The sequence below is a fragment of the Monomorium pharaonis genome, chromosome 2 (genome assembly GCF_013373865.1).
Source record: "Monomorium pharaonis isolate MP-MQ-018 chromosome 2, ASM1337386v2, whole genome shotgun sequence".
In the NCBI taxonomy this organism is placed as follows: Eukaryota; Metazoa; Arthropoda; class Insecta; order Hymenoptera; family Formicidae; genus Monomorium; species Monomorium pharaonis.
In genome coordinates, this window is record NC_050468.1 from 12,288,164 (window position 1) to 12,315,284 (window position 27,121).

At 36.0% G+C, this 27,121-nt stretch overlaps 1 protein-coding gene across 4 annotated transcripts in view; it reads left to right on the forward strand.

Annotated features, from left to right (window-relative positions):
- The first annotated feature begins 1,196 nt into the window (after nt 1–1,196).
- LOC105832354 (5-hydroxytryptamine receptor 2A) overlaps nt 1,197–27,121 on the forward strand; it is a 170,953-nt gene continuing 145,028 nt past the window's right edge. The window contains exons 1-2 of one of the 4 annotated variants that reach the window (XM_036283391.1): nt 1,197–1,308; nt 8,674–8,930. The gene's annotated coding sequence lies outside the window, so the exon portion shown is untranslated. Of the gene's footprint in view, nt 3,807–7,390; nt 8,497–8,673; nt 8,931–27,121 lie in introns of those variants that run through there. The other 3 variants (XM_036283389.1, XM_036283390.1, XM_036283388.1) reach the window with 3 other exon arrangements.

Sequence of the window (27,121 nt, forward strand, 5' to 3'; positions counted from 1 at the left end):
GTCGTCGTGCGTTAAAGGGAATCCTTTAGTATTGGCCAGGCGCAGATAGGAACGTCGGAATTTACGGCGCGTAAGCGGAGAGAGCAGCCGGTAGACTGTCGTCGTAATTATTCGAGCGTCGCAATTCAGACCAACATAAATATATAATACTAGCTCGAGATTAACGATAGGCGAGTAATTGCACTCGCGCGGGACAAAGTACTTTCAGTTCTCGGAACGGTAAAAGACAATGCTAAATTTTCAAGTATCGCGAAAAGCGTATGACGATAAATCTTCAAGATTGTTTTCATCGTTCTATTCACAGAATCCCAAAATAATTACCGATGATTAATAAATTCCACGATATTGGTTTTTCAATCAATTACTTGATATTTATTCAATGTCTGATATTACTCACATATCGGATCGTATTAATATTTACTTTACATTCTTTTAGTTGTCCAATACATTCTTTCTCTCTTCCTACACCTAGAAACCTACATTCTTTAAAATTGAAAAAAATAACGTCGCACACAAGCCTTTTTCCGCCCTTCAATAAGTCACAGGGAGAAGAGAGCAACGTGGTGTGCGTGAGATACGACAAAATTGCATCAAGGGTTAATTGCGAGTACTAACGGTCGTTCTTATAAGCTGTTTTTTATATAAATACAGGGGGACTCTTCTCGGAAACTGCGTTCATTTAAAGCACAACGATGCGCGTGGCGAAAATGTCATCGGCGAGAAACCGATTCGAAAATCGAGTCGCACCGCCGTTGTCATCGCCGTCGTCGTCACGTTTGTCCGTTGCTTGGTCTCCGTCGGAGATCAGTGATTTCTCGCGCGCGCGAGGGTGGCAAATCGAATCTCCGAGGACGTTCGCGCGATCAGAAGAAGATGGAAAAGCGAGGAAAAGTCGAAGGGCCGGGCTCGCCCGAGGGTATCGAGAGGTGAAGAGGTATAGAGAAAGCCAGCCGGTGAGGGAACGAAAGAGGGTTGGAGGGCTTGGATGAGGGTTTGGGCGACGTGCGAGCGTACAGGAGGAGGAGGAGGAGGAGGAGGAGGAGGAGGAGGGGGAGGTGGATCGTAGGAAGGGTGACGAACGGAGAGGGTTGAATCGGCGCTTGCGTGGTACCCGGTCCTATCTACTTGTCAGCCAAGCAAAGCTGCCACCACCCCCGGCGCTCGGCCTTTCTCTCTCGCGCGCGCGGCGCCGCCGCCGCCGCCGCCGCCGCCGCTACTCGATAACAAACTCTACAGTACCAGTACTGGCACGGTACTCCGGACCACCGGATCGCCCACTGTCCGTCGCCGACCACCGGTGGCACATCGGTAACGCATACGAGCGCACGAGCGTGCGAACGATCGAGCGAGCGTGCGAGCGAGCGAACGAAAGGATCGCGATCCACGCTTTTTCAACGACCTCACGATCTCGCGGCGATCGCGCGCGCGCGACAACTTCGAACTCACACGCTCGATCACGTGTTAACTTTCTCCCCGCGTTTCTTTCGCGTGAGAACGAGTGCGAATCCCGGTACATCTCCGACCCTCGCGTTTCTTTATCTCTCCCTTGCGCCTGCCCCTTCCCTCCGTCCACCTTCCCCCTTCCGGAAAGATCCTCGTGAGATATCCGTCTTCGATCGGAGCGTGCGTCGAGACGCGCGTGCTGATTGATCGCGATTACGGAGGACTGACAACTTCCAAGTTTCATCCTTCCGTTTTCTAATTATCTCTCTCTCTCTCTCTCTCTCTCTCTCTCTCTCTCTCTCTCTCTCTCTCTTTCTCTCTCCTTTGTTTTTCCAATTTGAAACTCGCGTTTGCGATCCACTAAATCTATATTTGCCCCCCGAAAGTTTGTATGATCGATTTAAAAAAGTTTAAGTGTGACGCTTGATAACGTTTGTACACCAAAGGTTTGTTACAAAGTAGCGCGAAATAAAAATCGCGCATTCTACTCGGTTACTTAAGCGTACGGGACGGTTGAAACTTCCGAGCATGAATGTGGATTCAGTGGATGCCGGCGTTATTTGGAGCGGGGCGCGGAGCTAAATCTCCTACGGGCTGGTTTCACCAACGTCGATTAACGCAAACTGTGATTGACTGAGGGTCGGTTGTAGTAACGTCGCTCAGGGCTCCGACCGGTTAAGTCAATTTTCTCTCACACTCTCTCTCTCTCTCTCTCTCTCTCTCTCTCTGTTCATATCGTAGGTAGGATTATAATCTGCAAAGAGATAGCCAATTGCCAAGTCAGATTTGCTCGACCTACATGATTGATGCAATTCCGCCCAACTCCGTCCTCCATCTGCGTTACAAAGAGGGTCGAAAATGACGTGATGATTAGCGTACTCGGGGGAATGATCTCGTTGACAATATGCCAAAACTGCATTCCGCGAGATTGCGAGAAAGGAGAAATCGATCGAACGGAAAGCCACTTTTCGAAGCTTTGGCTTTGGCACGCTCCGGAAAAGACGGTCGACGCCGCGGAGATCCGTCCGTTCACTTTCTCGTTCTCTTTGTGCGCCGTTGGTTATGGTGTATAACTTGTTGCTCGCGGGCAAACGAACGTGCAGTGACCGCGGATTGCAATTTTACATCTTCGGACAGATCGCCGATGGCGGATTGCCATGTCCGGGGAGTCCCTTTTTTTTACGGTTGCGTCCGTCCGCCCTCGATCTCGGCGGCAGAAACGAAGAGTCGTCAGCGCGCGTCGGTTACTCAAGGATGAGAGGGAGGGAGGAAAGGGAACGGGGCGAGGGGAAGAAAGAGAAAGGATATATAGCAGAAATATCGTAAAGGATCCCCGAATCCCATTCTATTATCGGCCGACCTTCCTCGTTATTTGCGGCTTAGGATGGCTGCAGAACAAACATAGTCGTCGCGACCGTCCGTCCTCCGATATTTGCCACCGCGATTATCCCGCTTCCTCTCGCAAGATCGTGGACGCTCGCCGCGGCGACCTCCGAGCCGGGAACTCGATCGCCAGCCGATTACCCATCGGCGGAACACGGATATCAGACAAATTGAAAAGTTCGGAATCGTACTCGAAATCTCGATCTCTTCCCTCGCGAGAGTTCGATTCGACTACGGGATATTATCCCCTGATCGAGATTATACCACGGAAATGAAGTTCCTCTCGCTTTAGGATAATTTCCAACTCGGGCGATCTTGATGTCGATCGTCCTTCGAGAGTCACGATCGACATTGAAGAACGAGAGTGCTTCGCGATAAGGAGGTTTCCTAAAATAAAAAGAGAAAGAGAAAGAGAGGGAGATAAGAAAAAAGAGAGAGAGAGAGAGAGAATGCCTTGTTTTTTATAAACGTTTATTAAAAATAATCGTGATTCAATTGCGGTGATATGCTTTCTAGAAATTAGAACCAAAAAAATTGAAATGATTGCTTAATTCTTTCGCTAAATTCAATTAATATTCTAATAAGGATCAATCTACGATATGTCATGGCAGTCGTCGCCGATTTCGTTCGCGTATTTTCGCGTAGTTATCCTCGTTTTGTGCTTTATTCCTTTATTTTATGCTTTATTTTGTGTTTTAATTCTACGCAGAGAAGAAAATTGATTTCGCGAAATGGTGCGGATGGATGACAAATTGAAGTTTTCTTAATTATCCTCTGCCAGCCTCCCCGAGAGGATCCAGTCCGTCCACACAAAGATTTTTTTATTTATTAAAAAAGGGTTGAGCCTCGTGCTAAGGCGCGCGCATCTCACTGTCGAGGCTGACACTCGATTTCAGGAGCGAGCGCGATAAATTGACCGAGTAAACAGGAAAACTCCTGACGGTTTTCTCGTCGCCGACCCTCGGATCCGAGAGAAAGTGGTGAGAATTAACTAATTACTGTGTTAAGTGTGGATGGACTTGTTCTTTTCAATGTATTTTTATTGACAGGAAACAACACGTTTCTTGTGAGATATAAGTTGCTGAATGTTTTTGCCGCACTGAAGTTAAAAGATATTCTGACGAAGTGCAAAGAACTTTATCTATATTCGAAAATTCTTTAAAAAAACTGTCCATGTTCTTCTGTACTTTTACACTTCTACTTATTCTTTATTAAATATCTACAAATTTTGAATTAAATTTTGATTAAATATTTATTAATATTTCTAATTACATAAATTTAAAAACATACACATTTTTTAAGTTTCTCTGAACTACTAAAATTATTTATTTCAACTTTGCGAACATGTAAAATATCTGTTCATTTATCCTGGGCCAGGATTAATAAAAAATATTCTAAATTATTAAAGTAGTACGGTTTCAAAGAATAAATATTGAGTTTTTAATTTGATTAAACTTAAGAGGATGCTAAAATGCGCGTCAAACTTGATCGGGATCGATAATGTAGAGTCATTCGTGCATATCATTAACAAGATTTCATATGTATTTCTTTTATAAATTCGGAAATCCTTTTTCAGACTTAAAGTGCATGTATTAATATCATCATATAAACTGGATTTTATACTGAGAATAAATAATATGTTTTTACACTGCTCTTTTTCTAATTTATATCTAAATTTGCAGTTATAAAAAGTTCATGAAACTAATCTTTTTTCTATACTTTTACTTCTCAGTTTGAATTGCACAATATTGTTCGTATATGTTATCCCTAGAAGAATTATTTTTATATTGTGTAGATTTTGTATACTAAGCAAATATTGTCACCAAGTGACAGTTCTACGTACCACAAATTAAATTTTTTTTTTGTTTCTTGTATTAACTCAACTGTATTCCTCTAGATTTTGGTGCGTACTTTACTTCTAAAAGAGTTGCGATTATATAAAGCCAATTAAAAGATTAGTTTATTTAAAAAATGTCGGTAAAATAAATGACTTTAGAAATCTTTTAACGTGTAGAAAAATAGTTAATTTACAGATATCGCAAAAATCCTAGTGTGGAAGATAAACAGACGTATGTATTTTACATATACATAAAAATTAAAAGAAATCGACAGTTTCAGTGATTTTGGAAAAATTATATTAGCCAATTTAAAAAATATTTTTGTCTTTAATTTTATGTAAAAACCAATAAACATTTAATCATACCAAAATTTGTAGATATTTATTAAATATATATAATACTAATAAATGTGGAAAAGCGTAAAAGAATATGTATAGTTTCTTTAAAAAAAAAGTTTTAACAATACGCAAACTTTTGTCGCGCTCTAGACTTGAATACTCCTTTAAGTAGTTACGAGTCGTATTGGTCTGACCGTGACCGCTTTTTTCCACTGCTTAAAATTCTGCCGCTGATCGGTCGGGGGTTTCTTAACAAAGTTTGATAACGTAGGAGAATTAAGTAGCTATGATTAAGTAGCTATCGTTAATGACAAAATTTAATAAAAATTTATCTTTTCTTTTAAATAAGATTAAGTATTTATTAGAATTTAAGTGATATCGAGTAGATATCGAGTAGATATAAGTAAGAGACTTTTCTAAAGAAAATATTTCTTACATAAGTTTAAATTATTTAAGATTAAAATTCCTATTCTCTTCAATACTTTTTTCAACAAATAAAAATTGAGTAAAATTTTCTTCATCAAGTTCTTTGTTTTGCAGATCGAGAAGAACTCGTACCTCCACTTTCAAGGTTTCGCTAGTAATAAATGAACTCCTTTTTAATGACACTATGCCGTGAAATTAAAAAAAAAGTATTCAAACATCGCTTCGAATACACCTCACTTCTAACTTTGCAGCGTTAAGAACTTTTGTTAGCCGCTTCTTGTGTCTTGGCAAACTGTACGAGTTAAACAGTTACGAATTGCTTACACTCAACGGTACTACCCGTATTTCTCCCACGTCCCAAATCCCGTCGCCAATTTGTAACGTCCTTTATTGCGAATGGATTTCGGGGAACAATAAAATCTCAAACTGTTACGCTCTCCACTGGGTGAAACTAATTTTTCTATCATTTAGAGTTCTACCATGAATTCGCTTTAAAGCCGCGTGTCCTAGAAAACTATTCAAAGTCTCCGAAAAAAAATTGCGTAGTTAAAAATTAAAGTTTAAACATTGCCTACTTTTCACCATTTTATAACTTCTATTTTATTACAATTACATTTCTAAAAATAAATATATATTATAACAATTATAAAATATTAATTATTGTGATTTTTTAAACATAAAGTATTAATTAGAAAAAAAGTTTAATTAACTTTTTATTGCTATTCGTTATACTTATTTATGTATTACAGATAATTTTAATTTAATTTAAAATTATCAGCATTTCAAGATTTCGCAGAAATACTTTATTTCTCATAAAAAAATGTTCTTATTCAGAGCAGCTTCTTAATTTTCAAACAAATAAAGAGACACGAGCACTTCTTCAGGTAGATTTAATTTACATTCTTCTTGCCAAGAGAACTTGCCACTGATTTGCGACGCTTTTTCCGACCGCAGCGAACATTCCGAAAAGCTATGAGAACTTAGAAATTACGGACCTCTTCGAGTGAACCTAATGCGTATATATCCTTCAGCATCCTTAGCGAGAATTCTTCTTGCGAGTTTCTACTAGAAACGCTTGAAAATTTCTACGCTTGATATTTTGGAAAGTACCGAAGCATGTTTCACAAAGTTAAAAATACAGGATCTGCTCTTTCCATTTAGAATTTTTATAAATTCTGATACCAGGGGAGAGGAAATCTTAAAAGATAAATACTCAATAATTCGTAACAAATTATTTCACATTTCGTATTTCCTTCTTTCTTTTTTAACAGTACTTCAACTAAAAGAATAAGTAATTGTAAAAGTTGATGTTCGTGCAGATAAGACGGTTCAACAAAACATGATTTTTTTTAAACATCAAAATGAGATTAGTTATATTTCTTGTAGTTTTTTGGATGCTAAATACGAACGCGATTTCCAAATTGCTTTATTGCGTCACACGTTTTGAAAAATTTGCAAAAAAGGACATTTTAACATTTTCATATTATAACTGTATGACACATTGAAGTTTTATTACAATCAAAATAAAATATCTTATTAGGACTTTTAATCCATGAAAATAACTTTTTGTATTCATTATAATTAATGAGATATTTATTGTTAAATATTGGATATGCATGTGAAAAATCCGTATATATTTTACTTCTTATTATAATTTAAACATAATTTTCATCGACTATACTAATTTTACTAATTGCATTGAATTTATCAGTTTTAGTATTAAATTCATATTCAGTTTTATAAAATAATTCTATACATAAATTTTTACAAAAATACGGTTATTTTTTATATTTTAACATCCGTAATATTGAATCTACTTTAAATTAGTTTTACCATCATATTCAAGCGTCCTAAAAAAATACTTGTGTTTAAATAAATTTAGTAGAAAGATAGACACTGCTTTAATTTATAATTTTTTTACTGTTATTCCATATTTTATTACAAATGTCTTATTAATTATAGCAAACAATTTTTTTTAAGAATTAAAAATTGTAACCATCACGTCAATTTTGATTGTAATAAAACTTTTCCAGTCATTTGACATAATTTTAAAAATACGTGACAAAATGCGTGAAAATAGACCTATTTTTGCAATTTTAACAACAAGTTTTTCAAAATTGTAATTTGTATTTATTGTCTAAAAAACTACAAAAAATGATTTGTCCGTTCTATTATTTATTTACGTTTTTAACTGTGAAATCCATTGCTCCTTTTCTTACGCCAATTTGCATACCAGAGAGAGAATTTCGAAAATTTGAAAAGAAAATTATAACTTTATTCGTATACTTGAAGATTCCAAATTCATCCTTTTTCTTAATTAACTTTTCAGTGTCCAATTTTTCGAGACAATTCTCTCAGGGAACATTTCCTCGCTTTCCCCTTGTAGCTACATTGCTTACCAGGCAGCTTTCGAAGCCTTGTTGCGCAGTAGCGTCGAAAGTTGGTTTTTCTTCGGGAAGACGATCATCCAAGAATAGGTTCTGTTACATGCTTTGTTTGTTCCTTCTCTGAAAACGGTCGGTTCAGCCTGGCGACCATTTAATTTTCTTCCAGTGCTCCGCGCGATGTCGGCAATTTCCGAAAGGGTCGTTAACACGGATCGTCAATTCTCCTTTGTGTCCGTCGCCGATGGGAAGGGTTACGATCTTCTTATCTCAAGCAACTAACACGACATCCTCTCAGATCTATCAGGGCAAACAATTATGAGGACGCATATGGGACATCGTATCAGAAATAGCAGACTTAGCAATTTTCTAAGGTTCAAACCATTGTCGTAGTATTCTCTCTGGCTCCCTTCCTCGCTTTTCTTCTTCTCCTTGTTTCTCTCTTTCTCTCGCCTCGATATCGAAAGAACAGGGAGGTGGGAGAGGGGAAGTAGCAGGCGACTAATTGAAAACCCGAAGCGAGGATTAAAGATTTCTCGGACCCGCCCTTTTATCTCGTAGCGGCAACGGCGGCGGTGGCGCTTAACTGAAATTACGTCAACTGGCGAGTGCGGTTGCACATTATCGACCGACGTAATTGGGTATTCGTTAGAAATAAATGGCCGTTAATGTAATTTTCGGCAGGTATATTCGTATTTCTCTCTCTCTCTCTTTCTCTCTCTTTCTCTCTCTTTCTCTCTCTCTCTCTCTCTCTTCCTCTTTCTCTCTTTTCCTCTTTCTCTTTCTCTTACACTCCCGCCAATAATGCATCCGACCCAAGTGACGCCGACTAAAACGATGAAAACGTTATAAACCCAATAGCGCACATGGTCCTCCCTCTTCTGCAGTAATGACCGGATGATTTAATCATTTACTGCACCGACGAGAGTCACCAAGATGCTAACACGCTAACGGAGGGAAAACCCGCTGCAAATCATCGTCGCGAAAATCGAGTACGACATCGTCGCTGCGGTATAGCCCGCCGTCTCCTCGTTATGTACCAGCATCGTTAACACTGAAGACAATCTTGTGATAAATTTCCGGCACATTGCGAAATAAATTACATCGTGGATCATCAGGTAAGTTCTTTTCCCTTTTGAACCTCATTTCGTAAAATTATGAGACTTGCGATAGAGGTGAATAGAAGAACATAAAATGCTCGTTATGTTATTAATTGTTAACAAAGATGTATTTCATTTCATAAAATTAAAGTCATATAAAAATGAATAAAAATTTTCACATACTTTTACTATAAGAAGCAGAATTTGAATTAAGAAAAATGTTTCTCGTATTAAATGTCTAAGAGTTTTCCAATATTTATAAAACACAAAAATTAAAATCAATAATGTAATACTATTAACTATTAACATATACATTGCCAAATTCGTAATGTTGAATTATACCAAATTCGAATCATTTTTAATCATTCAATTTCCATATTGTAACTGCTCTTACTTGATGTATCGCCAATTTAACTAAACAATGAATCAAGCGATTTAATTCAAGAAGTGCATTAGATTTTATTAATTAATTTAGTTTATTAGATGCATGCGTAAATATGAATGCTGCTTATTTAGAAACTAAACAATTTACGGAAATTGATTGATTAAATGTAATTCTTAAAACCACGTTTAGTGTTGAAATAATAAATTTTGTCACACATGGAATTTAATAACAAAATTTTATTTAGTTCAAGGAATCAGTTTAAATTTAATCCTTTAATATTTAATAATATAATTTCACAAAGATTGTAGCTTGTTTAGATAAAAAACCATAAACAACTGCTACAAACTATTAAAAACAACGATTCTAAAGTGTCCACAAATTTAACTACAAATACAGATGCAAAAACAATTTTGTTAAGCTGTCTCAAAATAATTATGTAAGACACTTAAACTAGAACGTCAAAGCTTTCTGTAGCATTTATCGTCATTATTGAGCGTCCTACATAATCACATTAATTGTCCAATAAAATTGTTTTCAAATCGCAGCAAAATTTTTAATATACTTTATAGCAAAATCCTTTTTTTCGTGTGTGTCTTAAATTCTAGCTCTAGCTCAGATCCATATGGCGATCTTGAAAATATAATTGATTATTTCAATAGGAGCACGAACGTGCCAGTTATCATCCAATATTATGATCCTCTTATGATCGCACGAAATATCATGCCACGTTAAAATTTCCCGTCACGTCTCCACGCGCGATTTTATGGGGATTGACTCGATTGTTGCCATACACCAGTAAACCGACAATACTTTCGGCACGACCTCATGCTATAATGGCGGTCGTGTAATTATCTGCGATGCGTACTGCATTTAATGTTGTTTGGATGTCAATGCCGCGAGCAGGGGGACAACGGGATTGGTAATTGTTGTTTACAACGCACCGCCGCGCGTCATTGTGCTATGATGACGGCGTCCCGGAGCATAGTGAACGTTGATGGGAATTGACGGATTTTATTAGCGATGCGGAAGGGAAATTGATCAAATTGTCAATTGTCACGTATGGCTTATCCGGCGTATGCAGTTTAACAAACAAACAAAAAAAAAAAAACTGTTCGTCGACACATTTCACCGGGAAATTAAACACTGAACAGCATCGCGACAATAGAAAACATAGATATCTCTTATGAAATAACTGAACATATAACTATTACGTGGGGATTCACCGTGTGACGTTTATACTTTTCCCTGCTCCTTGTACCGCTATCGTTTACGTTTCAATGCACGTCGCAGTCTTGATATTTCAATGCAGAATTAATTGCAGCGCGAAATGGATTTCACCATTGCAAATAGCGATCGGCTTAAATCCGGTTTACGCAAATAACCCGATTCAATACACTTTAGCAAACAATGAAATGCCATACACAATTGCTATATATTTTTGTAGGATTATTTCGACGATACGCCCGCGAATGTTTCCCGCGTGTGTGCTGCTCCGTTGATGGCGGATAGAAAATTATGCGATTATATCGTCCTCCCGCATTAAATCGCACGCCGCGCAAAAGTTCGATTAGAGCAACTTCGGTTACATGATCTCTCAATTCCCGCAAAATTCAATATTCTAACGTCGTAGAGAAGTGGCCCCAGTATCTTCTACTGTCAATATGTATTATCTCGCAGCTGCTCGCCTATGTATAAGGGTCACGCGTATCTTTTACGCGCGGCGTATGGTTTTCCAGCGCGAAGCCGGATACGATAGTCAATATCGTCTAGGTAGATTAACGATCGAATCGTTCACACTAGATTGATATTATATTTGACTTTCTCTATCGATCTATTCCGCCGGCACGTTCATCCTCGCCGCATCATCGCGTGCAGGGGAATTCTGCGCACGCAGTTAATAAGTATGTAATAGCAAAGTCAAAGAGATAAGCCAATAACCGCTGCATGATCCCGTTTAGTTTACCGTGAGTTTACACTATGCCCACATTTCAACGCTGTTTCTCATTAACGTCGCGTGCACATAAAAAATTTACACTTGACACGTAACGCATCCCGAATGTATTATGTGTAATATTAAACTTATGTAATATTAAAACAGGGATACCCAGTGATTTGTGTAAACCGCAACCCATTTTTTAAAAATAGCAAACATCCGCGAGCTATTTCAGTTTCATATAAAATTGAGTATAAAAACGCGAGGGGGGTGTAAATTGATTATTTATTTATACCACTATATTTTGTCTATTTTTACTTTTTACTAAATGTAATTTTATAAATTTATATTTTTCAAATACATAATTGGATATAAAAGTATGACAAAGGTATTTTTCGTATTTCGTATTTCTACCGTATTTCTATTGATAACATCGGTATGTACCTTTTCCTTGGGTAAGGGATTTGATAATTGTAATAAAGTTTATTTCAAAATTTGATTTTGATTTTTGTCGCTCCTGAAAAATTTTTCAAAAATTCTTTGATTCGTGATTTACCGTAACTAATCGTAAATGTGTGATTCAACAATGTTCAAAAGAATGCACATAGTTTTAAAATACATTAAAAATGACGATTAATACCAGTTAAAAAATAAGATAATAATGAAAAATATAGATTAAAAAATAAGTTAACAATTTGTTGTATTGGTTTTTACTTCTTTAATTATCTAAACAGATCATGTTCTTCGGTCGGTATTAATAAAGTGCTGGGTTTTTTCCAAAAGGGTGTTGCATTAGCAGATCTATGTCGATATTTATAGCTCTCTTTTAATATGTATGAGTTTATTAATAGATATCGCAATAATTCAAATTTATATAATAAACAGATATTTTATGTATACAACATATAAAATATGCAAAAGTTAAAATGGATAATTTTAATAGTTTCTAAGAAATTTTTTATGTCAGCCAAATTTTTAAAATGCTTGTTATTAAATTTGTGTAATAAAATCTAACAAACTTGTTACTATAATTTATAGATATTCAATAAATATGTACAAGTAGAAAGTATCAAGATGTAGAAAAATATATCGTTTTCGCGCACTAGACTAGAATATTTCCTTAAACGACTCACAAGATTTGCGCATACGTTATAAAAAATAATATCCTTTTGGCGTGTCGTAAAATATGTAAATGTTTAAGCCCATTGTATGCCTGGTACATTTCTATCATTGTACACACACTTGACATATATCTTTTTATATATATATATATATATATATATATATATATACACACTTGTATGTTATGTTGTTATAAAAAGATAATGGAACACATTTGACTTTTACATACGAATAACGCTATTACGACCTGTAATAAATGATAGACACGGACGTCAACGTCGAAAACATTTTTGACACGCGCCGCGAAAAGCGCGCAGCAAATTTTTGGGGACGCGGAAAATAAACTGCCTGAACCTTTTTCACGCTTTGAAATCCAGTTTTTTTCCGCATACAACGCGGTACAAATGTATCTCGGTTGAAGTATCTCCCGTGACGTGGAGGTGCAAAGCTTATCCGTTCCGGGCAGCTTTTGGTATTAATCTGACCGGGCATAAATCTCTCGCTAATCCACGTAACGCTGTAACCACACGGCTATAGCGCTACATTGACGCTGACCCGTTGTTGCTTAAGCGAGAAATACAGAACTTGTTGAATACACGGTATTCGAGAAGTCCGCAGGCGAGTAGCTCCAAGTACTCGCGATTACCCATCCGCTTTTACAGCCGGTCGATCAACCCTAAGTGCTCTCTTTAAAGGGAGAAATCGAGCAATTCGCGGATTGCGCGCGAGCGGTACGACTAATTTACATTTTAACCGGTCAGATTCCCCGGGGGAAAAGTAATTGCATCGATTCTTTTTACAACCGGAAAAACTGCTTTGCAGATTATCTGTCTCACGTTGAGGCGAGAGGTCCATTTCGTCGCGTTGTGATGAAAATGAATTTTTTTTTTCTCCCGTAAAAAGGAATCGTATATTCGAGCGCCCGCTTACCTTCCGACTCCGTCACCTTTTGTAAAAACGTCGCCGACAAGGCGTAAATAATCTCACCCCATCCGATCCTTAGTTTTCTGCGATACGTTTGCTGCTATTTTTAGACAGACCTTTGCACCTTTTTCCGACCTTAAATCGCTCTCTGCATAACGCGTGGAATAATTCAGACACGACGGGTTTTTTTTTTTTTTTGCATTTGCAGGGGCAGTCAGTTTTCACGAGGGAACGAGGTCGGACGGAAGCACCGGAATTTTTCCGGAAATTTTACCGCGACGATCTTCGTTGCACGTGACGATTGAATTTGCACTCACGGTCGTCGGAAGCAGTCGCGCAGCGTTTTGCAGACCAAACCGAGCAATCTAAAATTATAGGAGCGCCCTCGACGGCGACGTTGCACGCGGAACGGATAGAGAGGAATATTTTACTTTCATCATTAATTTTCTTCCTACAAGGCTCACCGAGGGGCGCTTCAGCCCCTGTTGAAAATATACAAAGCCGGACGTCGTGTCACTATCACGTGCGCCACCGCGCACGTCACCGCAACGACGTGGCGTCGCGTGACGTAATCTTTATCCTAATAAGTTAACACTCGCCGTTGATTGATGTTTATTTCGGGCGCTGGTGCGCCCCCCGTAACCGACCCGCGCGTTAATTATCGGGGCTTCGCCCTACATTTCGCCCCGCGGAAATAATCCGCGGCAGCTCGTTTCCGGTTTCGGGCGGGGAAGAGCGAAGGGGCGGTCGGCCAGGCAGAGGAGAAGCGCATCTCGTAACTTAATTAGCGGGAGGAGCTGAGGTCTTTTTCCATCCGCTTCGATCATTTGCCGGATACAGGGGATTGTACAGAGTGAGGCGTTCCGGCTGCAAATTGAATCTTTCGTATCCCGATTTCATTTCTATTTCTTGACAGGATAATTCGAACTTCTTGCGCAATATAAAATACTATTGGCCTAGAAGTGCCTTTTTTTTACTGCGTTTTGTTCTTTAATCCGCTCGCTGTATTTCCTTCTTTAGTTTTACTTCTAAAATAATTTACTAAACATTTACAATAGGAATTATAAAAAAAGGTGCCAAAATTAAATGTTCATTCTTTTTTTCTTTATATTCGGATACATTACATTTCGCTCGCCTATCGTGCTTTTGCCTATCCTTCCATAAATAATATCCTGCTGTCCTACATTATTATGCTCTTCGACTTTCATACCCGACCATAAATCTTTTGGGAGAAGCTCCAAGTGTGAAAGAGAGAGAGAGAGAGAGAGAGAGAGAGAGAGAGAGAGAGAGAGAGAGAGAGGAAGAGCACTCATGAATTAATTATTTTCTCGCATTTCAGTAGCGTGAGTTTATCTCGCTGCCGCATAAATCGAATAATATCCCTTTTTCAGTTGACAAATCCGGTGTTTCTAAACGGAAGAGGCACTTTACCTGTCTCGTTTCACCTACTTGTACATTCTAAACTGAGATCCTCGAAACCCCCCCGGGTCACACTCGAACGGTCTGTGCGACAACACCGACTCGATCCAATTGAATATAACCGAATGGAGAACGCGTCACACCAGGAAAGCGAACGGAGGAGAGATGTTTTCTCTGGGGTTGGAGAGACGCCGCCGCTCGCGCTACGTCCTCTATTTCGTGTAAAACGATGTAAAGTATATACCGCGGCTTCGAGTAGTGTGAGATTTTTAATCTTGGGAAGAGCTCCGTCCTTCCGGACGGCACACCGGCTGAGTATACTGCGAAACTTTATCAACCGTAGCTTCGGAGATGGGCCGTCGCCATTACTTACAATTCTCCATTATTAATCGCTACGTCGACGGTGCATTATAATGCGTTGGGCTGCTATTTAATTTGGCGAGCGTTTAACCGATAATTTTTAACCGATAATTACGAGACGTCCGTTTCACGTAGACATCCTATGCAAAGCGCACGCCGTATTTCAATAAACGATCGTATTGCGTATCTTTCACTAGCATTGAAATAAATGAATGCGCCACGAAGGCATTTCCTATTTATGCGGCAATATATATCTTGGCGTAAATTAATTTTAAAAATACGAATTATACGTGCCCGCGGTAGATGAAGAATGTATTAATAAATTTGCGATATCTTTGTGAAGATTTAAAAAGATTTTTCACGTTTTCAGAAGTTTCTTACCTCAAAGGAAAAAATGTAATAAAATATCACTTTTATGAGAGAAACAGGAAAAAGAAAGATAATTATTAATTTATGTCTGAAGACACGTTACTAAAATTTTTTAATACAAACCTGACAGCTCTCTATATCTTATGAAATATTCAAGTAACAAAAAACAAATATGTTATAGATTGAAAATTCAAAAAATCAATATTATACAATGTAATAAAATTTAAAATTAAATATTAATTAAAAATTAAATTTGTGTTCGTAGTTATTTGAAAAAATTATTCTCATCACTTTTTAAATAGTTTTTCAAATTCTTACGATTTACAATTCTTACCAATTTTAACTATATATATTATTCTTGGCTTCATTTGCTTGAAAGTACAGACAATATTTTAACAATGCATCCAAGAGACTCTTTCATCCTACATCGACATTGCAATTATATAAGGACATCCAATTGTGAAACTTTCAACTACGGGAGTTTTAATTCGGACTACACGTGAAAAAATCTCCACCATTATTTGCGTACAATTTTAATCTATGCGATTAATATACCTATATTGTAACACCGTTGGTCTCTATTGTCCATTTAATTTAAATTTATGATTTAAATACAGTGAAAATGACCCCATTCAGAGTCGACACGTGATATTTAATTGAACATTATTTATAATTTGGATTATAAGTTTGCACTAAAAACTATCTCTGCTCATCAGCCCTCTCTTACGTTTCCATTTTACATTTTGTGACTCTTATAAACCTTGTAATCTTTTTTTATTTTTATAATTGTTAATCCTTTAGCGTTAAATTGAACGCAGGCAGCACATCAAACTTGAAACAAAATTTCAATTTTTAGCATCATTGTAGATTTAAAAGTAAACTTTAAAAATACTTGTCCAAGATCATAATTCTTTTACTGTCAACGGAATAAAACTGATTTCATTTCAAGGAGAGCGTATAAAACGTATTCCTGTATTATGCAAATCGGCCACTTAATCCGTTTGTTAGAATATTAACGCGCTTCCACCCCGAATAGACGCGGTCTGGATTCTAAACGTGAGAGAATATACCACCCACGACGCGGCATCCGCGCCAGCTTGTATATTTAAGACTGCCGTTGCAGGCTTTACGCTTCGTCCGCAAATCATATGGGAATGAATTTTGCCGCTCGACACTTCCGCCAATAAAAGTGGCAAAAGATAGAAGCGCCAAAGCGCGCAGCGACGATAACGACGACGACGACGACGACGACGACACGCGAATGCCACCCAGGAGATACACCGGAGATAGGCCTTAACCTACCCTTCCGACGTTCCTTATTGCGAATTCACGGTTAGATTTTCCGGCGTGTCGCGCGAGAAATCTTTCAGGCTTTGCGTGAAATTTTATACGGCGCACTCATTTTGCACCGACTTACATTTTCACGCTTTCGCGCTGACGCATTTTCCCGCAGATGTGCATTGTTCAATTTATATTCGGCTCAATTCGCGCGGCAGCGCGAGACAGTCGCAAATGCGATGTATCCAAATTAAATGAAGTCAGACAGCTTTCTCATAAACACGTGATTCATATTGTAAATTTCAATTTACATAAAATATAATTACTTCGATAACTAAATGCGGCGGCAAAAAATAAAGAAAAAAATTGCAAAGAGTAATGCATAATATTCTTATAACATTATAAGCTTATTTTAATAAAATTATTAAGTTTTACGTTGGATAAAGTGATATTCTTTGCAATAAATTTTTTACAGTGCTTCAGGATGCTTATAGCATGTCATTATTAAAACTCAATTTAATTTCAGGATATCGATCATGTAATTTTTTCCCTAGGGCGGAAATGTGAAAAGTGAAAAGTTTCAAGTTACTGTCTCTTTCTATTCAACACTAATAAAAAGAAATATTTACGTAAAATTTTTCACTTTTCACGTTTCCGTCTTAAGGAAAAAGTTACGTAATTGCTGCCCAGATATATTTTTTCAACTTATAACTGTATTTTAAATTTAACAATCTGTATCGGCATGCAGTTTATGAAAACTGACGTTTTTATAAATTAATACAGAAATATTATTCAACCGCAAAATGACATTTTATCTTCTTTTGGCATTATTCACATATTGATTTAACTCATCATTGTTTATTTCAATTAAAAGTAAAATATAACTCCGATTAAAATAATAATATTATTTCCAAAAAGTATAAAAAATATTTCTTATAAATTATTCCACTGTTTCTTTTTCTCGCATATTTATCGTGCAAGTCTAATCATTTATTGAGCACATTACATCATTTGTAACGCTTATTTAACAGCTTGGAATTAAGATGTAATAATCTCTATAACCGTAGAATAAAAAAAAACTGTACACAAAAGAGACAGTGTCAATCACTAGGAATTTTAATTAGCGCACAGGAAGAATTTGAATTAGTACGCACGACGCGAATTATGGGCGATAATTTCTCCCTCGCGATCTCACTCGCAACTGTTGTCACGATCGAACGAGCAGCGTGTATACCTCGTTATGGATGCGGCTCGCAAAATTCGCAGAAAAAACCCGCCGAGATTGCGCGGCAGAATCGTTAATTGATAAAACTAATCACGCCGTCCTCTCGCAACCGCGACGCAACAATTGGACGGTTTTTTCCTCCCCTCCGGAAAGAGATTTAACACGGTTTTTTTGTCAATTTTGAGTTAAGAGTGGATCATGAGTGCGCACGTGTAAAGCCGTTTCGATGTAAAATGGAACTCGACTAAATGGACTCCAGCGGTGTAATCGGGCCACGGTCGTGGCGTTTGTTTTGCAGGATACCTCCGCCATTGACGTCATCACTGTACTAACGTTGTTAGCGATATATCGGCAACACTAATTTCATTCATATTCAAAGATGTCATTAAAAATAATATAATATAAAAACGAATAAAATATTAAGTATATACATTACGAATTTTTTAAAATATATTAAGTACCATTTAAGAGTATTATTACATTTTTATTACATGATAAAAATCTTTCATTTCCATTTAGCACTTTAAAAGTAGCATAATTAATTTTACAAATTTTAAGTCATTGTTCCTCTTCGTATATTTCTAAATCATCTTCTTATGTTTAGCTCCAGAACACTATTCAGCGTTATTTATTTATAATAAATTAATTAATGATATTTACTAATAATTTTTTTATATTTATAATCTAGACTTGTATAAACGGAAACAATATAATTTTAAAAAATACGTGAAAGAAAAAAAATCATTAAAAAGTACATTTAAATTTAATCTGCAGGCTGCAAATTTACGTACGACAGGGTTCTGGGGTTAATTCGTCTTGGAAGATTCTTTTAAATGTCAGGCAAGAGTCTTTTCAAGTTCAAAATATTACTTACGGGCAATTCAAACTCCTTTAAGAAAGTGCCTTAAATTACGTGCGGTCTTAAAACGATCCGTCAATTTTTACGTTCGCGCCCAGACACGGCCGATCGCGTCTGTAACGGAAGCGAGATGGGGATTTTAGCAGCCTCCGTCATTAAAGTTCGAAGTTCATTAGAGGTTCTCCGGCGCCGGTGGAATAACTTTCCCCCAAGTTGTTACACTGTTCGCCTGCCTCTTGTACGTCTACCCCTCGGCCCCCGGAGGACTTAAAAGTCTTGTTCCCGGCTGCTTCTCTTCTAAGAGGATATCTCCTCTCTCTCCCCTCCCTCCCACCCTCCGCGACAATGTCTTCGGCGTGGGTCATGTCATTTTAATGACACGTTTCCGATTGCTTCCGCCGAGGGAAACGTCGTCGGCGAGGAGCGTCGACCGACGAGCGCGCACGAGATTACGAAGAGGATTGAGGAGTTTAACGTTCGCTCATTCTTCTTTTTTCTTTCTTTATTTTTTGGAGGTAATGTCGCGAACGGAATGACACCGGGTGCCAACCGACGGCCCCTGTCGTCGGTTGAGTATATAAATTCGCCTTTGAAAACTTATAATAAAGAAGAGTCCGATCTAGATTTATAGAAAGCGGTCGAGGGAAAATACGCGCGACCCGGTTTTTTATTTTCGAGGGTTTCAACGAAATTGTGTCATAACGAGAGAAATGTAACAATGCATTTGCAGCACATAGACTCGTATATACACTCGTCGGTATGTTGCACGCCGGCAACATACACGACGGCTGTACATTTTCCGTCACGACTGGTGCATTCATAGAACACGCGCAATTGACAGATTTTAGAATTTTCAGATAATTCCATGCACGATATTTTTTTCCCCGGTGGCCGTAGTTTTAACGTCGATACATCGCGTTTGTTAATTGGGACACTACGCGATTTTACACCAGAACGTAAGATATAAAAATATATCGTGAAACGTACATAAATCTGTAAAAATATACCAAAAAATGGGTTGTCTCTAAAAGTGCTGTTTATCAAACTGATAAATAAAGTAGATCGTACACATTATACATATAAAACAAAATAATAAGATAATAAGTAACATACCCATAAAAAATGATTCAGATATAATTATATATGATTTATATACACTGAGAAAAAAAACTGCTAGATACAAATAAATATTTCTTTGAATGGTGCTAATAACATATTTTATATAAAATCAATAATATTTATTTCAAACAAGTAATATTTTCTAAATTATAGAAAACTAATACTTGTTTTAACTAAATATTATTGATTTTCTATAAAATATGTTATTAGCACTATTCAAAGAAATATTTATTTAAATTTAGTATTTTTTTTTCTCAGTGTATAAATTATATACGGACATTACATATAATTTATATATATTTATATATATTTTTACATATAGACTCCATTGTTCTTGCCGGGTTATATCTGAAGAACTGCAAATGCTTTATATGATTATATATAATAATATCTGGTCATATCTGACTGTATCTATTGAAATTGAGTGATCATATATATAATATATATATAGTCATATAAAGTCATGTATAGTTTTATATATGAAAGAACAAGAACAACGGAGTTTATATATAATTATATATGCTGATATATATAAATCATATATAATTATATAAATTTGGATATAATTATATATAATTGTATATGACGTCATATATAATTATATCTAAATCGTTTTTTCATGGGATAATAATTAAAATAATAAGTAAAATAATCATGTTACGACTGCTTCCCGCAGGTAATAAACTTTTATACAAAATAGAATATATATTTAATCCCTTAAGTCCCAGACAGCTTCTACAAGCTTTTCTGTTTTAAATTCTCGGATTAAATACTCTTTTCCAAAATTGACGATAAAATATGATATCTGTATAGAAGATATAAAAATTGAAGGGGAAAATTGAAAGACACCTGATTATTTTGATAATTTATAAATAAAGTTAAATCAAATTATTCTACTAAAAAATATAAGTAAAAAATCATTTATTTGTTGAAATCTGTCAGTAAAAAAGCAAGGACTCTTTACTTTCTTTACTCCCAACCTTTACATATTTTTTCCACCCTATCTTTGATTAGATTTTTGAAAAGAGCGACTGAACTTTAAAAGTAGCAATTGCGGTCTAAAAAACTTTTACTACGCGGAGCAAATTTTATTGTAAAAATTACTATGTATGATAGCAGCTACAAACCATAAAAAACAATTATATTATAAGTAGTATAAATACTACGGTAATTTAATGAAAAACCTAGTAAAAATTTTCATAATTTTTTCCTTGGTTTGTGCTTACTACTTACCACAATAATTTTTACTGTGAAATTTTCTCCATGTAGGATTCGAATTACAAGAATTTAAAACAGAAAAGCGCGTAAAGGTCTCCTTGATGAGTGAAATAAATAATATCGCTAGAGGAATTTAGAAATTTCTTAAAAGGCACGTGTAAAATTCCGTCAATAGGAGTCACGTTCGTCACGTCACATCGCTGCATTATTATTATATTATGACACGCATTACCGCTGTACGAGCGTTTGAATTTCTGGAATAAAATCCACGCGAATGGACGTTGACGCTCATTTTAATTAGTGTCACTTCTCGACGAAATATAATTTGCTTTTTCCCTTTTTTTCCAAATCTCTGTTATCACGCCGCGTACAGTTACGGCGGACTGATCGAAAGCACCATGGATTTTCGGCATCGTGGTTTCGGTCGCGTTTAACGCGACGCGTCCGAATGCGTTCATCGATCATATGCGAGAGAGTTAAATGCACCGGTGTGTCGTTCGCGCAATTTGACAGGGCGGTGCTTTCGGAAAATCGATTTACCGGTAACATATGGGTCGATGTCACCTGCAACATGATGCCACATCAGCCGTCATGGACAATTTATTATTGGTTATCCTCCAAAAAACATCTTTCAGTCGATGAGAAACTTACCGCATCATATTTTGTACATATTTTATTATTTTGTACTCATTTTCTTTCTCTCTCTCTCTCTCTCTCTCTCTCTCTCTCTTTCTCTCTTCTCTCTTCGCGTCCGAACAATTCTTTAGAAACGTAGATCACGACAATTGCGCCGTTTTCGCATTCTCGTATTCTCGAGGCGATCGACGTGAATCTGGGCCGACGGTTGGTTTAGATATCGCTTACTAGGCGGAACGGGAAAAACTTACATTCTTTCTCGACAATGTACGCCGGCGAAACTGTGTCGCGAGCGTTTCGGAGGACTGCACTTTTTTAGCGAGATCATCAGGGAGGGGAGGAGAGACACGACGTATGTCGAAGAGGATTTATGGCCCAATCTGCTGGAGCCATTAATTTTGCATCTCGAAACAACATATAGGGGATTTTTGTTTGTAACGTTTGCTCGGTGGAAGAATAATTATTTGAATTGCGCGACTACAAAGTTCATTTACCTTATTCCTGACGAATAGGCTCTCTAAATTACAATCAGTGAAAATACTTATAACTTGTCAATCAGTAAAATAAATACACTAATCTTTCAGTGATTTTACACTAATTCTAAAGTAAAAATCACTAACAGACAGTGAATACCCACTAATTATCGTAGTTATAGATATACCACTGCAAATTAGTGAAAATACATTGATTGCAATTTAAAGAGGGCATGCAAGTATTATTAATTTTGATTCGCTATTACAATTTGTAAAAATGACATAAATTCTTTAACGAGCAAATACAATTTTTTAATAAATATTACATTTCTTATGATTCTCAATTTTGACATGTATCACATGTCTTATCTCCTTTTTGTAACTCGTTTGTCAAGAGACATTTATCAAAATAAACTTCTTGCAGCTTATCTTTCACACGCGTTACAAATATCCTACGTGATTAATTGATTCTCCAATAGCGACTTATTTTTACGTCGAAACAACGCCCGTCTTAACTCAAACCATTAATTTTGCGGTCACGTGTTTTCATAATCGTTGACTTTTTTTATTATTTTTCTGCACAATCCGTCGTTGTACTTTTATTCTCTTATTGTAAATTCTAATGTCATTTATTAAAGAAAACGAAGGATGCACATTGAAGTGGGTTAATCTAACATATGTGTGTCTCCGTAACTCTCTCCCACTCTTTCTTCTCCTCTTTCCCCCCCTATCGCTCTCTTTCGTATATGTAGATAACAATTTCATTCGTATTCTCCTGGATTCTCTAGAAGAACATCGCGGTAATACGAACGCGACAAAACTTTATCTTTTACAGTGAATCATTTTAATTTTCTTTAAGAACGACCAATGTGGATAGTTTATTAACCTACCATTAGGTGACAAAAACGGAGAAACCTTCCGAGATTTGGAGATTATGGAACATAAATTGTACATAATGTGATCTCACAACTAGCAAAATTGCCACATATGATCGGTCGAAACACGTGTTGCCTATCGCTCTTTTGGCAACTTGCTTCATGTTCCGCGTATAATAAAGAAAAGCATATGCACATAAATGTCATAATATTATACAATATTACATAATATTGCGACACATATATTATATTTAAAGAATTTATATAAATTTCCTCTCGTGTGCACATAAATTTTTTAATTACATTTTAAATGTTATACTAGCTAATTAAAACGTCTACACGTGACCTGAAAATATTCTAATATTAATAAAATCAGAATTAACAAATTCTGCTATACAGGTTTGTAAAATAAAATAAAATTATTACAATAAAGAATTCTTATGGTGAAAGGATTATTTTATCAAATTATTGCTTCTATATTGTAAGTTCCTATTAAAATTTTATCGAAATTTTATCTACGTTTCAAATTGAATTTGTTTTAATAAGTTATTCAATACAATGCCAATATTTTTTTACAGTATTGTCATATTGTTCTTATGTTGTGCACGTACAATGGTGACTTGCAGTTACTACCAGCGAGGCAACAACCGAATGGCATATAGGAAAGACCGCTTTGCGGATTATTAAAAGCTACCGTCAACTCAGATTCCGTGTGACAGATAGGAAATGCCTATAGCCGTTAGCGTTCTCCATTTATCAAAAATCGTACACGCTACGTCAATCTCGGAAATTGAGGCATCCGTCAGTACACGTCTTTTCCACGGAATACTTTAAAATGTCTACAACACGTCGTTTGCATATATCTTGTTTCATGTGTTCTCTCATAACGCATTTTATAAGGTGTAGCATAAAAATAACTATATCCGAGTTATTCAAACAGTCTGACATGAATGAATATAGACTTTGATTACTGTGAGAACGATAAAAATGCACCGTAATGCAACGTATTTCCAGAAATGTAATATTTATAGCAATTCAATAAAAACATTCTCAATCTTATCTTCGTTATTGGAAGTCTTAGAATAGCTCTCTTCCTCTTGTGTTAGTAATAATAATTTTACACAGGCTTATAGATCTATCAAGTATACAAAAAATTTACTATAAATTATCATTATTTTAAATATTAATATAGTAAAATGTTAAGCTAAGATGGTAAAAATAAATTTAATATTTTTATGTAGTAAATGTCACAGCGAATGCAACTATCTTTTTAATATTTGAATGCTATCTACATAGTAATAATAATTAATAGTTATAATTTGCATGGTTAAAATAACTACAAATATACAGCTGACATAAAGAATAATTATATATTATACTTAAATTATGATAATTGCAGCTTTTCCTTTTCTCAGGGCAGTTTCATAAAATCTTCCTTGTAATAAAATCAAAAAAGACAGCAGCAAATTCTTTCCATATTATAGTTATGGAAAAACTCGCGGTGTCAAGATTTATTACTTATTTAGGATATTCCATACAACAATGTATCATGATAACAGCGTATCGTGTTTTATTGAAAACACAAAGTTCAACTTTTCCCGTTGACAATATATGTTGGGGAGAGAGGGGACAGTAAACTCTTCACGATTTATAACGCTCATTTCAGGTGGAGTTAGGAAAAGCCCCGGCCCGGGGAAAGTTTAGTTAGATAGTTGGCCCCGCAGAGGCGATCTGCAACATCTGGTTACTGTGTAACTTAGGGATGGCCATGATATTGTAAATATGGATATCGCAAACAATTATCCCATTCACGTCCGTAATAAACGGTTTCTCTCACATAAACTACTCTCCTCGTGCGATATTCCGTTGTACAAGTAATTTCGCGAGTAATTCTAACATTTCACGCTCGTTTACCAGTACGATATTAATTGCTGATGTTTATTATAATTACGATCCCACCGAAAGATAATTTATGTAATTTGCCTCTGAAATAAACGAAAATTATTATTACAGGGTCCATACGTATTATTTTCCAATCTAGTCTCGTGGTTTTTGCGAATTTAATTGCTTCCGTTTTTGCCAATTGTATCGCATCGATAGGGAATATTGCATAATTTACTTCTACCGCCAGTAAACGTTCCTTTACGCCATTCTACAATTTCCTAAAGTAGCAATAAGTCACTTGAAAATATTTCTACAAGGTGATAACATCTAAGGAGACCGGATGAAAAACGATTAGCGGAAGAAGCGCCGTGCTATCGCTTTATATGAAGCCAACATGAATAACGACTTTCGCCACGTTTAATGTATGACTGATCACGAACCGTGTTTTACGGGTTCGATAATGTCGACGGTACAGCGACGGAAATTTGGCACTTTCAAATCCGTCGTTGACATTTTCATATTTTCTTTATTATCGCGATCAACAATTGTATTATTCCATGTAATTATTTGAGCGCGTTCATATATACATTTAGATTATGGCAATTATGAGTAATGACAGCGGTAAATTTTGATTTAGAATATACGTGAAGAGAATTCCTCTACACAATAAACATATGTGTTACATCGATATTATATCAGACAATTAAAATAATTAAATATAAATTTAATATCAAAAGATATAATACATTGACAAACAAATTTAATCTTTTTTTATGACGCAAACGCAACAAAGCGTTTAATTTTCTGGCATTTATTTAGCGATGATATTTGTTGTCGCGTGGATATGTGATCTTTTCATAAAGTTAACAGAGTTTGTAGGTACAAAAATAGGGAATGTAAATATCAGACAATAACTGAATATCGATTGCGACGATACGTTTTAACGTTTTAATGACGTATCAATAACAGTCCGAGTATTTTTGGATTATGACGTATCGTTCCGGTCAGTTCATATTACAATCATATTTTTCTTTCCAATAAATTATATACCGTGACGTGCGCGAGTTTCGCGTGCATAAATACATTTTTATGATTATCTCGTCTGTCAATCTAATAATTAATAAAAAAAATGCATCAACAAATATCACATTAAATCGCAAATCAACAAATGTTTCCATCATATTGATTATTTACTACTCTTCAGCAGAAAGTATTATTGATTTGTTACGCCTTTATAAGCAACGCAAAGACTGTAATCTGTCGTCGTTTTTAATTTTTCTTTTCTAAAAACATTTTTTGACATATTTTTCTTCTAAAAAGAAACTTCTGGAACGTGATAATCAGACACGAGACGTCAAGGCATAATGACATTGAAGTCTTCGTATGAAGGAGATTAATGTAAATTGTTTCGAACTTGGAGCAAAATATACGTCATTATGTGATAGTCTGTATCTCGTAACTAGAACATAGCAGTTTTACATCGCATCACATCAGCGAGTATTATCCGATTGTTATAATGTCACACCGCGACGAAATGTATTCGCGCGCCTCAACTTATATAAAAGTACACCTTGCCCTACTTTGATAGATACGCGGTCATGTCGTAATGATCTCCATTTTGTGCCTTATCTCGTGTAATGCACGAAGTTTTTTTTTACAAAAATGACTTTATCTTAAAATTACGTCTTCTATTGTAGTGAAAAATCTATTCTCCCACGCGATTCAAAACAATTTCCTTATCGAAAGTGGCCACATATCCCGTTAGTATAACAAAAAAATCTCTTAATATATACCCGGGAAGCAAATCTCATATCCTAAATACCTGTTCTTAATGTATTATAGTTATGTTTATATGTATATAAAATAAATAGAACAAATAAATACATAATGTGTTTTTTAAAAAGAAAAGTATTAAAAATGTGTTGATTTTAGTCTTAAATATGTACAACCTGAATAAACGTTGACAAATTATATATTATATATTATATATTATTTAGATCCTCAAATGACAGGAAATAATAACAACTAACAACTGATTGCCTAAGAAATAGTAAAAACGTTACTAGAATGGTTAAAAAAACAAAACACCAAAAATAGCCAAAGGCCAAAAGCCAATAGCCAAAAACCTGT